Genomic DNA, 15,364 nt, shown 5'->3' on the forward strand with positions numbered 1-15,364 from the left:
AACTAAGATTATTGGTAATTCCTATGATCGGTCATCTTAGACTCGGTCTTAAATCGTATTACCACAGTGGTTTAAAGGGAATGAACTCCTGCTTTGGTGTCATTTGACCTGTACAAAATTTAGTGATATTTAACCTAAAACATTTATTTTTTCTTCAGATTTATTAAAGGGGTTACTCCTACCAACTACCCAGCATGAAATAACTATGCATTACTGCAGTTTAACAATGTCAGAAAATCTCAAAACGCCTTAATAGAGGATATTTAGGCATTTTGAGACTCAAATAACACTGTGCGTATTTCCGGGACCGAATGGTCTCCCGAGTTTAGTGCTATGTCTATTTTAGTACTCAAACAGACATAGCTACCAAGGCCAAGTGGTGGGATAGTGTGTATGGTAGAAAAGTGTGCGTGACAGAATTAAGAGGTTTATTTTTATTTCACCATATTACCTTAAATATTGGCTATGTGATAGTACCCCTCTCCTCTGGGATCTGGGATATTCAGTGATACGTTAAGTATAATGTATTATATATTATGGAAATATTATTTCAAATGTTCGTCCACCTAACACTGATAGGTGAAGGTCTCATACACTTTGGTTGTAGTATTGTCAATTCAGTAAGCCAAGGCCAATACTTTCTCCTGTCAAATGTTTTTGGAAAACTTGAAAAAGGCAACAACAATCAAACAAACAAACAAACAAACAAACAAACAAACACCTTCCGTCCACAAATAAAGCTATATTATATGGATGCTAGTGTGGTCTGTGAGTGGTGTGTGTTCGTTCAGTGTCGTCTGTGTGCTCACCTTCTGCCTCTTTACATGGTGTATATTTGAATGTTTGACAACTAGGTTTGCCCCTCTAGTTTTCAGGTAACTATAGATGGATAGAAGTTAAAGGTTATCGTGCTTGAAAAACAACAACAAACAAACAACAACAGTTCAGTTTTGACCCATCGAATCGTTTGACAAAAAAAGAGAAGATTTTATACGTTTGCGAAATAAATAAGTTCAAGCGACATATGTAACATTTAGGCGCAATTGCCGGTCGTATCTGAACAACAAGACACAACTAGTTAAACCCCAAGTGGCCTTCTATTGCGCTGAACGATCAAGGTGATAACCCCAACCTGTATTAATATATACACAGTCGAACCCCGGTGGCTCGAACTCGCTTGGCTCGATTTCTCCGTTGGCTCGAACTGTATGATTGTATAGGACAGATATCTTTATACTAAAGGCAATCATTCCCGCTAATATCGAATTCCCCGAGGCTCGAGGTTATTTCGCAGGTCCCTATGAGTTCGACCCAACCGGGTTCGACTGTATAATTATGTCGATGCATGTTTAGACAGCCTTTGTTGTTTCGTGATCAAGTGTGTCAGTCGTTTAGTGTCTGTAAAGGATTCATTCGGAACTCCTCTGCTTTTTTCCATCGAAAACAACCTCGAATGTATACCGGTACATCAGGCGAAGTATTTCGATTATTTTAAACAATAATATTAATTACCTGTAGTGTTTAAATGTGTTATTTGTACAACTTAGTTTAAATTTATTACCAGTGAAGTGTATAATTGCATAAATGATTAAGATTCCTAAGAGAAAAGTCATGAAATTAAAGTGCTTAATTGAAAATACGACGCGATCTACTTGCAGCGTAGTTAATAAATGTATCGATTTCTGACACCGTAAACCGTCCATATACATCCGAGGTTATTTTCGATGGAAAATGACCGAGGTGATCCGAACGTTAACCATTAACCATGGGCCTCTAAACAATGTCTTTACTAACCCATGATGAATTTATTTTGTGCATTTTGGTTGCAATTGCTGCAGTCGGTGCAAAACTTCTTTGCACTTATGAATTAACTGAACTTTTTTGCTGTTTACAACTTATGATTTTTGCCTATCTAATAAACCAGATGGAAAATAAAGTCAAAACAGTTGAAAAACCATAATTATTCCTAAGAATGCACGTGTCAAAATTTATCTATGAATATAAGTAGAAAGGTCACGCTGCTTTTATATCCAGGAATTCAATTTCACTTTTTTGCTGTCGATTAAAAAAAACTGAGATGTAAATATGCTGTAAATGAATAAAAAAGGCTAGATCATTTAAATGCTAAACGAACTATTTGTACTGTTGTGAACAACGTATTCAGAGGGTTTTTTAAACTCGCTAATGTTTTGGATCAAAGATCAGTTTTCATGTAATGCATCTGAAAACACTTATTTTATCATTATTTAACTCTATCATATCGAAAACAGACAGCTAGTCCACACGACCACCGGGACTTTAAAATAAGATGTGGATATGTTGACCTCTTAAAGATGCATTGATAACATCACGTGATAATGTCAATCAACCAATCACGCAACACCACAGCCGTCATTTATTTTCAATCGCGTTACTAACGCTAATGAAAATTCTGGTCTTCAAAGACGATATTTGAGCAAATATCAACATTTGCTGAAGGGTTCAAGCTTTAGGTATTTTTGTTTTAACACTTCTTATGATTTGCCACACTTTATTTCGTTATTAAAAAAGTGCATTTTACAGAGCATGAGCGAGTTACTTTCAATGCATAACATGTATCTTTAAACAGGTTGCAACCTTTAGATATGAGACCCAGTAAACAGACCGATTAAAAAAATCGCACACAGAAGTTCACCAGTGTTGAATTTTATTTTACATCATTATTATCCAACTATATTAAACTCATTGATATATATTGCGGGAAACATGTAATACAATACCACATGTAATAAAATTAGGCATCACTAAACAATGATTCTGAAGAATTAATTCTGAGTTCACTTCAGCAAATTTTTTTTTAGAGATCTTAAGCAAAACGATATGAGAATGTTAAATACGACTCGCGTGTCTGAAGACTTAATTGCTAAGTTCGCTCTTGCGATTTATCCTGGAAAATAAATAAAGAATGAGTTGTAAATGCTGGAATAATTTACACGCAATCTCTCACTGTTTCTTTAAACCATTACATGTTGACTTTAGTTCGAATTTGTGATAACAGTGCTAATTACGTATGATTTGATAGTGCTTGAAGTTTAATAGCTATGGGATTAAGCATTCGGCACATTTTTACTCATCCTCGGAATGAACTTTCAAGGACCGTGTATTGTTCGCACTAAGTTCATTTTTATTTCTGTTATTTTTCCGCTTTATTTTATTACAAGGCATTTTATTATTTTACGGAAAATAAATAAAACGATCTATCACATACTTACATCAATAGTAAATTGCGGTTTTAAGTGTGGAAATCCTGAAGTAATATGCCATGTGTTCATTAAATGTATTTTAAACAGACACTTATCATAACAGGTTAACAATAGTACAATGAAGACTGCAAGGACAAGCCCAGTAGTCAAACATTGAAGGAATACATTTAACCCTGTTGAGAGGCACAGGGCACACTAGGTACACAAACGTATAACCACCCCATCCACCAATACACACACGTATAACCACCCCATCCACCAATACACACACGTATAACCACCCCATCCACCAATACACACACATATAACCACCCCATCCACCAATACACACACGTATAACCACCCCATCCACCAATACACACACGTATAACCACCCCATCCACAAATACACACACGTATAACCACCCCATCCACCAATACACACACACACACGTATAACCACCCCATCCACCAATACACACACGTATAACCACCCCATCCACCAATACACACACGTATAACCACCCCATCCACCAATACACACACGTATAACCACCCCATCCACCAATACACACACGTATAACCACCCCATCCACCAATACAAACACCAAATACATATTATACATGTATCAAAATAGCTTAAGGCCTTTTTTAATTATATGTTTTACGAACGGCCAGAATTGTAAAGTGTCAGAGGAGGAGGAAATAAAAATAAAATTACATTTCTGGAATTTTATTTTTTTGGTCGGGAAAAAAACACATCGAAAAGCAAAAGCTATGATGTATCCTCTATGATTTTCTATTTCAATGTCAAGTCAATATGTAAGTGGGTGCACATTTGTTTTAGTTTTATCTGACAAGTTCACTTCATATTTTCATTAATCACTCTTTATACATTGTAAACAAACACCAAATACCTATCATACATGTATCAAAAAAGCTTTAATATCGACAAATGCTGGGATAACCGCCTTGGAACGGTCGGTGAAACACGAGTTCACTGGAATACTGGTCTAATGGGGGATTAAACTAGTTAATATGGCCATAACCTTACACTTGTCAATGAAATCGCTGCAGTAATGTCAATCCATCCATTCGACATTTTTGCCTATGTAGCGTGTATATGTCGACTTCGTAGCGTGTTTATGTCGCCTATATAGCGTATTTATGTCGCCTATATAGCGTGTTTATGTCGCCGGTATATCGTCTTTATATCACCTGTGTAGCGTGTTCATGTCGCTAGTATATCGTCTTTTTAGCACACCGGATAGGCATTTCCGGTGAATTTAGCCGTGCTGGAAAACTCCATCTGGCATCCCCCATGCCAGATGAGTCACGCGCTATGACGTAATAATTTCAATTTCTTTTATAATACACTGTATGTAATCATAGTTATGAGATTTAAATAGATGAGTTCCATTAACATTAACTTTACAAAAATAAACTTAAAAAAAAATAAAAAAAATATAAGACGTGTTGTCGAAGGAACTTATTGACGTATGCAGTGAATACAAATTACTGCGCGTCATGACGTCAGTAAACATCATCGCACGCGCTTTTTGGAAATACGTACAAACATGCGCTTTTTATGCATTTTCTTCACAAAAAATGTAATTTAATGTATGTTAGAAAAAATATCTGTCATGTGTCCGTTCCGGATAGAAAAATCCGGCCCTCGGGCACGCTGCGTAGCCGGTAACTCGGCAAGCCTCGTTACCTGGCAACACAGGTGCCCTCGGGTTGAATTTTTCTATCCGGAACGGGAACACATGACAGATATTATTATTATGTCACCTGTGTAGCGTGTTTATGTCGCCTGTATAGCGTGTTTATGTCGCCTGTATATCGTTTTTATATCACCTGTGAAGCGTGTTTGTGTCGCTAGTATATCGTCTTTATGTCGCCTGTGTAGCGTGTTTATGTCACCTATATAGCGTGTTTAAGTCGCCTGTATATCGTCTTTATATCACCCGTGTAGCGTGTTTATGTCACCTGTGTAGCGTGTTTATGTCGCCTGTATGGCGTGTTTATGTCGCCTGTATATCGTTTTTATATCACCTGTGAAGCGTGCTTTTGTCGCTAGTATATCGTCTTTATGTCACCTGTTTAGCGTGTTTATGTCACCTATATAGCGTGTTTAAGTCGCCTGTATATCGTTTTTATATCACCCGTGTAGCGTGTTTATGTCGCTAGTATATCGTCTTATGTCGCCTGTGTAGCGTGTTTATGTCACCTATATAGCGTGTTTAAGTCGCCTGTATATCGTCTTTATATCACCCGTGTAGCGTGTTTATGTCGCTAGTATATCGTCTTATGTCGCCTGTGTAACGTGTTTATGTCTCATGTGTAGCGTGTTTAAGTTGCTATTGTAGCGTATTTATGTCATCTGTGTAGCGTGTTTATGACGCTAGTATAGCGTGTTTATGTCACCTGTATAGCGTGTTTAAGTCGCCTGTATATCGTCTTTATATCACCCGTGTAGCGTGTTTATGTCTCATGTGTAGCGTGTTTAAGTTGCTATTGTAGCATATTTATGTCATCTGTGTAGCGTGTTTATGACGCTAGTATAGCGTGTTTATGTCGCTGGTGTAGCGTGTTTATGTCGCTGGTGTAGCGTGTTTATGTCGCTGGTGTAGCGTGTTTATGTCGCCTATATAGCGTGTTTATGTCGCTAGTATATCGTCTTAATGTCACCTGTGTAGCGTGTTTTTGTCGCCTGTATAGCGTGTTTATGTCGCCTGTATATCGTCTTTATATCACCTGTGTAGTGTGTTTATGACGCTAGTATATCGTCTTTATATTGCCTGTGTAGCGTGCTTATGTCACCTGTATAGCGTGTTTAAGTCGCCTGTATATCGTCTTTATATCACCTGTGTAGCGTGTTTATGACTCTAGTATATCGTCTTTATGTCGCCTGTGTAGCGTGTTCATGTCTCATGTGTAGCGTGTTTATGTTGCTGGTGTAGAATATTTATGTCGCCTGTATATCGTGTTTATGTCGCCTGTAAAGCGTGTTTATGTCGCTGGTGTATCATGTTTATGTCGCCTGTATAGCGTGTTTATGTCGCTAGTATATCGTCTTTATGTAATCTGTGTAGCGTGTTTAAGTCGCTGGTGTAGCGTGTTTAAGTCGCCTGTATATCGTCTTAATATTATCTGTGTAGCGTGTTTATGACGCTAGTATATCGTCTTTATGTCGCTGGTGTAGCGTGTTTATGTCGCTGGTGTAGCGTGTTTAAGTCGCTGGTGTAGCGTGTTTATGTCGCCTGTATAGCATGTTTATGTCGCTAGTATATCGTCTTTATGACACCAGTGTAGCGTGTTTATGACGCTAGTATATCGTCTTTATGTCGCTGGTGTAGCGTGTTTAAGTCGCTGGTGTAGCGTGTTTATGTCGCATGTATAGCATGTTTATGTCGCTAGTTTATCGTCTTTATGACACCAGTGTAGCGTGTTTAAGTCGCTGGTGTAGCGTGTTTATGTCGCCTGTATAGCATGTTTATGTCGCTAGTATATGGTCTTTATGACACCAGTGTAGCGTGTTTATGACGCTAGTATATCGTCTTTATGTCGCTGGTGTAGCGTGTTTATGTCGCTGGTGCAGCGTGTTTAAGTCGCTGGTGTAGCGTGTTTATGTCGCCTGTATAGCGTGTTTATGTCGCTAGTATATCGTCTTTATGTCACCAGTGTAGCGTGTTTATGTCGCCTGTATAGCGTGTTTATGTCGCCTGTATATCGTCTTTATATCACATGTGTAGCGTGTTTATGTCGCTAGTATATCGTCTTTATGTTATCTGTGTAGCGTGTTTATGTCACCTGTATAGCGTGTTAATGTCGCCTGTATATCGTCTTTATATCACCTGTGTAGCGTGTTTATGACGCTAGTATATAGTCTTTATGTCGCTGGTGTAGCGTGTTATGTAACCTGTGTAGCGTGTTTATGACGCTAGTATATCGTCTTTATGGCATCTGTGTAGCGTGTTTATGTCGCCTGTAAAGCGTGTTAATGTCGCCTGTATTTCGTCTTTATATCACCTGTGTAGCGTGTTTATGACGCTAGTATATAGTCTTTATGTCGCTGGTGTAGCGTGTTATGTAACCTGTGTAGCGTGTTTATGACGCTAGTATATCGTCTTTATGTCATCTGTGTAGCGTGTTTATGTCGCCTGTAAAGCGTGTTAATGTCGCCTGTATTTCGTCTTTATATCACCTGTGTAGCGTGTTTATGACGCTAGTATATCGTCTTTATGTCGCCTGTATAACGTGTTCATGTCGCAAGTGTAGCGTGTTGATGCCGCCTGTATAGTGTGTTTTAATCGCATGTATAGCGTGTATAAGTCGCCTGTATTGCTTGTTCATGTCGCAAGTATAGCGTGTTGAAGTCGCCTGTGTAGCGTAGGTATGTAGCCCGTGTAGTGTGTTAATGTCGCCTGTATAGCGTATTTATGTAGCCCGTGTAGTGTGTTAATGTCGACTGTAAAGCGTATTTATGTAGTCCGTGTAGCATGTTAATGACGCCTGTATAAGGTGTTTATGTCGCATGTATAGTGTGTTTATGTCGCCTATATATAATGTATTTATGTCGCATGTGTAAGATGTTTATGTCGCCTTTGTAGCATGTTTATATCCCTGTCCGCTATCTAACTTAATCATTTCGCTCTGACACTTGTCAAGATTTGATCAAATTCACTTTTCCTCTCGGTCTTGCATATAACGGTGTTTGAGGTGATAATTTTCCCAAACGGGTTCGATCAACAGTCATATATTACTCATGAATTATTGCCACTGAATTATCAAAATTTGGCCGAATTCATTGTGTCCTTTCCCCCTCCAATATTAGCAAACGGAGTAACAGTTGTAATGGCGATAATATGTTTACTTTTTCAGGTTAGCATTATTTATTCCAGAGTTATGGGCCATTCTTTGTCAAAACTAGCATATGTTTCTTTCGCTCTCTAACTTTAGCATTTTTACTCATTCCAATGTGAGCATAATGTCATATGTATACAATCTCATGTGCTTTAAATAAAACACAATCATCACACTCTCCATTCAGTTGTTAAAGCTGCACTCTCACAGATATACCGTTTTTCCAACTTTTTTTTCTTTTTTTTTCTTTTAATGATCCAATTTCTGCGTAAGTATCTGAAAAACAGTGATATAAAACTGCTGACATAAAATCAGATCGCAGTTTTTTTATATTTACGTTCGAAAATTAATGATTTGTGGCTAAAACCGTCCCATTACGCTTATAAAAAATGCACAAAACATCAATTTTGGAATATAAATATCTAAACATGCGATCTGAATTTTGGCGCAGTCTTATATCACTTTTCTCCATGCATTTTCGCATAAACTGGCTCGTTCCAAGACAATTTTTTTTTAAATGTAAAAAAACGTTCAATCTGTGAGAGTGCAGCTCTAAAACCCTTAAATTTTAAAATATGACCAATCTTAAGAGTATGCCCCATAACACAAGGATTGCTTAACCAATTGTAACACAACTTTATAGAAAAGCTTAAATGCAAAATTTATTGCGCAAGTTTGATAATCGGTTAGGTTTCAACATACCCTTTACGTTTGCGTCCTTGAATTTAAACTTGTCTACATTTATGTTTGAACTTACTTCCTCGAGTTCAATAGTGAAATATGTTGCTTAAAGTTACATACATCCTATGCATAAAGTGGCGCCCCAAGCAGGTGGCATACTCAAATCTCGGAATAATAGTTAAGTCATTAGAATACAAGCGTGAAAAAGTGATATCTCAAAGTATGCTAAATGTTTGATAATAATTCAAAACATACATTGACATCAAAGGAAATATAGAAAACACAATAGAAATTCATTTGAAATGGAATTTAATAAGTCTATATGCTTTAGATTATATATGAACAAAATTCATAGTTATAATGCTAATGTTTAGTTTAAAAGAAACTGTCATTCAAATCTCAGAAAAAACGTTGTTGTTTTTAAAAAAATGAACCCAATTAATGAACTGTACTCAGATACATTTAAATATACAAAGTCAATGACTTATCAAATTTATCTTAGCCAATGTTATTTTAATTTTTTTTTAATGTTTTGCAGCAAGAAATAATTAAGAATATAGTTACGTTTTACTCGTAGAAAAAAATAAAAATAATAATGTAATATGGTCATGTTTGCTACGGTGAATGTAGCGATTATAGTTTTGTGTAAAATAAAAAAAAGCGTTTTCTTAAAAGGTATTTACTTGCAGGGAAGACTTTCAGCGATAAACCTCAACAATGTGTTTAATGTTGTTTTGTCAATTCAATCTCCTTTTAATGTGGTTAAATTACATAATCGAAAAGAAAATAGTAATGTATTCATTCATCTCTTAAAATATCACTTTAATGCGATAAATTGTGTTCAGTTTTTCTATTTCTAATAGGTATGCACTATTGTATTATTTTTTGTTATTTCATAGAAATACAATATATTTATATTTAATACTATTTTTTATCAACTTACATTTTCTGTTGCACAGCCGTAAGAATCTTTCAGCTTGTATGTATAATGTTTTTGATGTTGTATTCCACGTCATACATATAAACGGTATTTCTCCTTATTCAATATATGTAAAAATCACAAAACAACTCTGTAATGTAAAAATCTAAATTCACTTAAATTTCACAGTACAGTCGACGTCCCATTACTTCTCCTATGAAAATCATTTTGCCCACATCGCGCCGTTATAGTTAACCTGTAAAACCACTCCGATACTATCATCCGAACATATTAATGACCACTTAAAATAGTTGTTGGAAAATATTCCCAGCTAAGTCAACCGCTTTCTGATAACTTCTCTGATCTTCCTAATCGTCCTAGATGTACTGAGGTTTTGTGATGAGCGGCGGTGCTATAGACGCGAATGTAACTGTTGACTGCTATCTATGACGAGGATGCGACAGGTTATCTGAAACACTCAATCGCTCTGTCGACGATCTCATCCGAACAGCGGCATGGTATAATTACTGTGCAATGAAATTTACATTCTCAATAGCACGATGTAACCGCATATATATATATATTTTCATTATAAATTGATTTTTATATCTTTGGTAGATTTGAAATTGTTTTGTGGGTATAAAAAGTCGGCGGTTTCAAAATCCTGCAGAAAACCATCTCTTACGCTGAATACCGACCATTACTCTTTGATTTAAAATTTGTTCATCACAAAAAAACTTATACTCATTTACTTGTGATATGATGCCATCGGCCCAGTACACATTGAACAAGTAAAAATTAAGACATGATTTGATCGAATTTCTGACAGAATTTACATTAAAAGTAGTTTATGAAGCATAATTATATATGTGGACATATATGTGCATTTTTAAACAGATTGTACTTCATGCTATATAGACATGAGATGTAAAACACTATTTTACAGCCTAATTACTTCATTGATATTTAATGAATTAACTTTTAGTATGTAATTTATATATACATAAATATGTGAAGATAAAGATGTGACTATATTTACAACTAAAGCCAAGAGATTAAACAATTGAAGTTTGTGATTGATACGAAAATGAAGTACTCGATTATGCACAGTGTTGGGGCTGAAAATGATGAAACAAACATTGTGTCGACTTGATTTCCTTAGTTTTGTGATTAGTTTTAAGTTATGTTTAACGTGTGTTAGTATGTTCCTGCACTTATCAATCAATCAGTCGCATGACCATTTCTGTGTGAGTACATACTAACAATCTTGAAGTTTTTAGTGGTCTATATTGTATTGTGTAAACTACCACTGAAAAAAAACACTGTTTATATCTACTGATTAAAATTAATAACGGCTGACTGCTTATTTACTGAAATAAATGTATTGGTAAACATGAAAAATACTGTCTTCTCATTGAACAAAATATAATGTTGACCACTAAAGTTTATTTTAACATACCATGAGAATACTGAATTAGTTTCTTCAATAATAACTGTGTCGACAATACTTGATATAAACGTCTAAACGTAGAATGAAGAATTTCTCGCATCCATGTGATTAGATAAGTTTGTGTTATTTTATTCTGAAACGTTGAGGTAGAAACGTGAAGCTATGCAGATTAAATGCTGAATTGGATATGTTTTTTTGTCAATTTGTAATTGCTAACAAAGAGATGCCTTATTATGTAATTACCAGGCGTATTATTGTACAAATTGCATTCCGCGTAGTTTGAACAGGGAATTGCAATATGATATACTGGAGTTTTGTGCGACGGCTTGCGACCTGTCATTTCCACTGAACTGTTCAAATGTCGTATATTATTTAACTCTATCAATGGTTTCAATGACAGGATGCTTTATGTGTTTATTTACTGATCTATTTGAGATGACGTAAGTTTGGTTGAAAGTTTTTAAATCATTTTTTGTATGGAGCTGTCAAGAAGGGGTAATTTACACATAATGCCCGTCCCCACACGCATTGCGTATAAACTAAGCAAATTAGAATGATCAATTGACTTGATGTTAAATGTGAAGTTATTTGATTTAAATTATACAGAATTGCAGTATGCACTGAAAGAAAATGACAGTTTAAATTGATTACAAGCAGATATTTAGCAAACGTTAGATGCAAATCACTACCAACCATGCATGGATTTATATAATATCACTCTATTTAACATGTTTTCAACTTAATTTCACATTTTTCTTTTTATCAGCAGATAACTCTGAACATACAGGGGCCGTGTACTTCTAGAACGAAATTCCAAAGTACGAAGTATAGTTATTTTGTCTCTGCAATATATATTATACAATTGAAATAACAGCATTACATTATATTTCTGGTTTGGTTTTGATACGATGTTCTCTTAAGGGAACAAATTCAAAAAGTTTATATATTACGTGTTGTGCAAGAGAATTTAACTGCAAAAGAATTGTCTGCCATACCCTTTCTGCAGAATGAACAATATTGATAACAGTCAATGTTTCTTTTGCATAAGACATTGTCCTGTGTTTCGTCCAATGGCAGAACGGAATTATATCATTTGCGATGTCTGAAAATTAAATTGTATGAACTAAAATGTAGAAAAAGCAGTTAAATAAAGAAAAATACGAACCCCCTTGAGACCTTTTTTGTTCGGGTTCTTTAGTATTTAGATTTCATTTGTTGCCTCGGCTGTATGCTTGTATTTTAATGAATATTTTCTGCATTAAAGAGTTAGTAAGGTATTAGGTATTCAGCTGCTGATATTGGCGTGTTTTATTCCACTTCATACATGTATACGGCTGCTTTCTTATTATTAAAATATAAATAGTTTAAGACAAAATAACTCTTTAATGTAAAAGAGATAAAAGAGATAAATCAAATAGTACAGTCGGCGTTCCATTGGTTATGTTGGCTTTGAAAAAAATTGTCCCCGCGTCGTGCGCCATTAGTCAATATGAAACGCAACTATTATTTTAAAAAAAATACTCCCAGCTGATGTAAAAGTTTGCATTATCATCCTAACAGCTGCATGATATCAATACTTTGCAATGCAATTTTAATTAACATGAAGTTAGCACTGGGACGTAAATTTAAATACTTATTCTTTTAAATCTGGTTTAAAAACATGCATTGGTAGCGGAACCACCCATTATTCCTTTAAAGCGTCACTTCCTACTCTGAACATATTATTTATACTCACGATTCAATTCAAGAAATGGAACAAGAATTTGTAAATTAGGAGTAATTTGATTGTCTTCTGTAATGTAAAAACAACACATATTGCACAATAATCAAACTATCATCATTGGTAAATTAATTGGTTACCGCCGTGGTTCGGTCAAAATATCGTTATTGGTAAATGTCGGGTTTATCGCCTTAGTACAGGCAAAATATCGTTATTGATAAATGTAAGGATAACTGCCTTAGTACAGTCAACAATCGTTATTGGTAAATGTTGGGGTTACCGCCTTGGTACAGTCAACAATCGTTATTGGTAAATGTTGGGGTTACCGCCTTGGTACACGCAACAATCGTAGTTGGTAAATGTTGGGGTAATCACCTTAGTACAGTCAAAATATATTTATTGATAAATATTAGGATAATTGCCTTAGTACAGACAAAATATCGTTATTGGTAAATGTTTTGGTTATCGCCTTAGTACAGACAAAATCTCGTTATTGGTAAATGTTTGGGTTATCGCCTTGGCACAGTCATAATATCGTTTTTGGTACATGTTGGGATTATCGCCCTGATTCGGTCCAAATATCGTTATTGGTAAACGTTGAGATTACCGCTTTGGTTCCGTCAAAATATCGTTATTGGTAAATGTTGGGTTATCGCCCTGATTCGGTCCAAATATCGTTTTTGGTAAATGTTGGGGTTATCGCCCTGATTCGGTCAAAATACCGTTATTGGTAAATGTGGGGGTTATCGCCTTGGTTCGGTCAAAATATCGTTATTGGTAAATGTTGGGTTTATCGTCTTGGTTCGGTCAAAATATCGTTATTGGTAAATGTTGGGGTTATCGCCTTGGTTCGGTCAAAATATCGTTATTGGTAAATGTTGGGGTTATCGCCTTGGTTCGGTCAAAATATCGTTATTGGTAAATGTGGGGGTTATCGCCTTGGTTCGGTCAAAATATCGTTATTGGTAAATGTGGGGGTTATCGCCTTGGTTCGGTCAAAATATCGTTATTGGTAAATGTTGGGGTTATCGCCTTGGTTCGGTCAAAATATCGTTATTGGTAAATGTGGGGGTTATCGCCTTGGTTCGGTCAAAATATCGTTATTGGTAAATGTGGGGGTTATCGCCTTGGTTTGGTCAAAATATCGTTATTGGTAAATGTGGGGGTTATCGCCTTGGTTCGGTCAAAATATCGTTATTGGTAAATGTTGGGATTATCGCCTTGGTTCGGTCAAAATATCGTTATTGGTAAATGTTGGGGTTATCCTCCTGATTCGGTCAAAATATCGTTATTGGTCAATGTTTGGATTATCGCCTTGCTTCGGTCAAAATATCGTTATTGGTAAATGTTGGGGTTATCGCATTGGTTCAAATATATGTTAGCATTCAATGGTAATATTGCAGTTCGTTTAATGGATAAAAACTGTGACAAATACACCTGATGAAGATTATTCCAAATAAGAATAAAATAAGAATTATTAAATGTAGTTACATAAAAATACGCTAAGGCAAATTAAATGCTGAATAATATAGCTTTTTGTTTTTGAATAGACATTTATAGTTGGGTACAAAAAGATGCTTTATTATGTAATTACCAGGTGTATTTTTGTACGAATTGCATTAATTACCGTTTGAATGCAAAAAGACATCAATGTAATATGATATTGAATATTTGTGGGACAGCTTGCGACCTTTCTCTTCTGGTGAACTGTTGAATCTCATATATTAGATTACTCTATCAATGGTTTCAATGACAAGATTCTTTATGGTTTTATTTACTGAACTAATTCGGATGACGCAGGTATTATTAAAGTCTGTATGGAGTTGACAAGAAGGGGTAATTTACTCATGATGTCCCTTTCCCACACGCATTGCTAGTAAACTGAGCAAATCTGAAAGATCAATTATCTTAATGTTGAATGTGAAATTTCTGTGTCTAAATTATACAGAATTGCAGTATGTACTGAAAAGAAAATGACAGGCCAAATTGATTAAAAGCAGATATTTACCAAATGTTTGATGCATATCACTTCCAACCATGCATGGATTTATACACTTTTACTCTACTTGACATGTTTTCAACATAATTTAACAATTGAATCCTTTTTTATTCATCAAATAAAAAAATAACGCACAGGTAATGTACTTTTAGCACAAAATTCCCCAAAGTATGTTTTTTTATTGTTTTGTTTTTGAGTTGGTAATCTATCATTTTCGAGTTTTAATCGTTTATAAAACAAGACAGACATTCATTATGTTGATTATTTAAAATATCTTCAATTGAAAAATAATAAACCACAATATTCGAAAAACGATCGAAAGTTTTAGATATTTCGATTGAGGCTGAATAACCATCAATGCATGAACAAATAAAATACGAAAAGATCAAATCCAAATATATCTTTAATAAATAGGCAAAAACAACTCTTTAGAATGTACGTGAAGTTAGCGGCCTAGCGGCGTGAAGTTAGCGGCCTGGCGGCCTAGCGGGCTAGCGGCCTAAAA

The 15,364-nt window shown here is 35.4% G+C and overlaps 1 protein-coding gene across 1 annotated transcript in view; it reads right to left on the reverse strand.

Moving 5' to 3' along the window:
- The window catches only part of LOC128231628 (sodium-dependent dopamine transporter-like), a 71,105-nt gene extending 60,938 nt beyond the window's left edge, over nt 1–10,167 (reverse strand). Inside the window, exon 1 of the mRNA XM_052944657.1 lies at nt 9,715–10,167. The gene's annotated coding sequence lies outside the window, so the exon portion shown is untranslated. The remainder of the gene's footprint in view (nt 1–9,714) is intronic.
- Between the last annotated feature and the right edge of the window lie 5,197 nt (nt 10,168–15,364).

Source organism: Mya arenaria, chromosome 4 (assembly GCF_026914265.1).
Source record: "Mya arenaria isolate MELC-2E11 chromosome 4, ASM2691426v1".
NCBI classification, from domain to species: Eukaryota; Metazoa; Mollusca; class Bivalvia; order Myida; family Myidae; genus Mya; species Mya arenaria.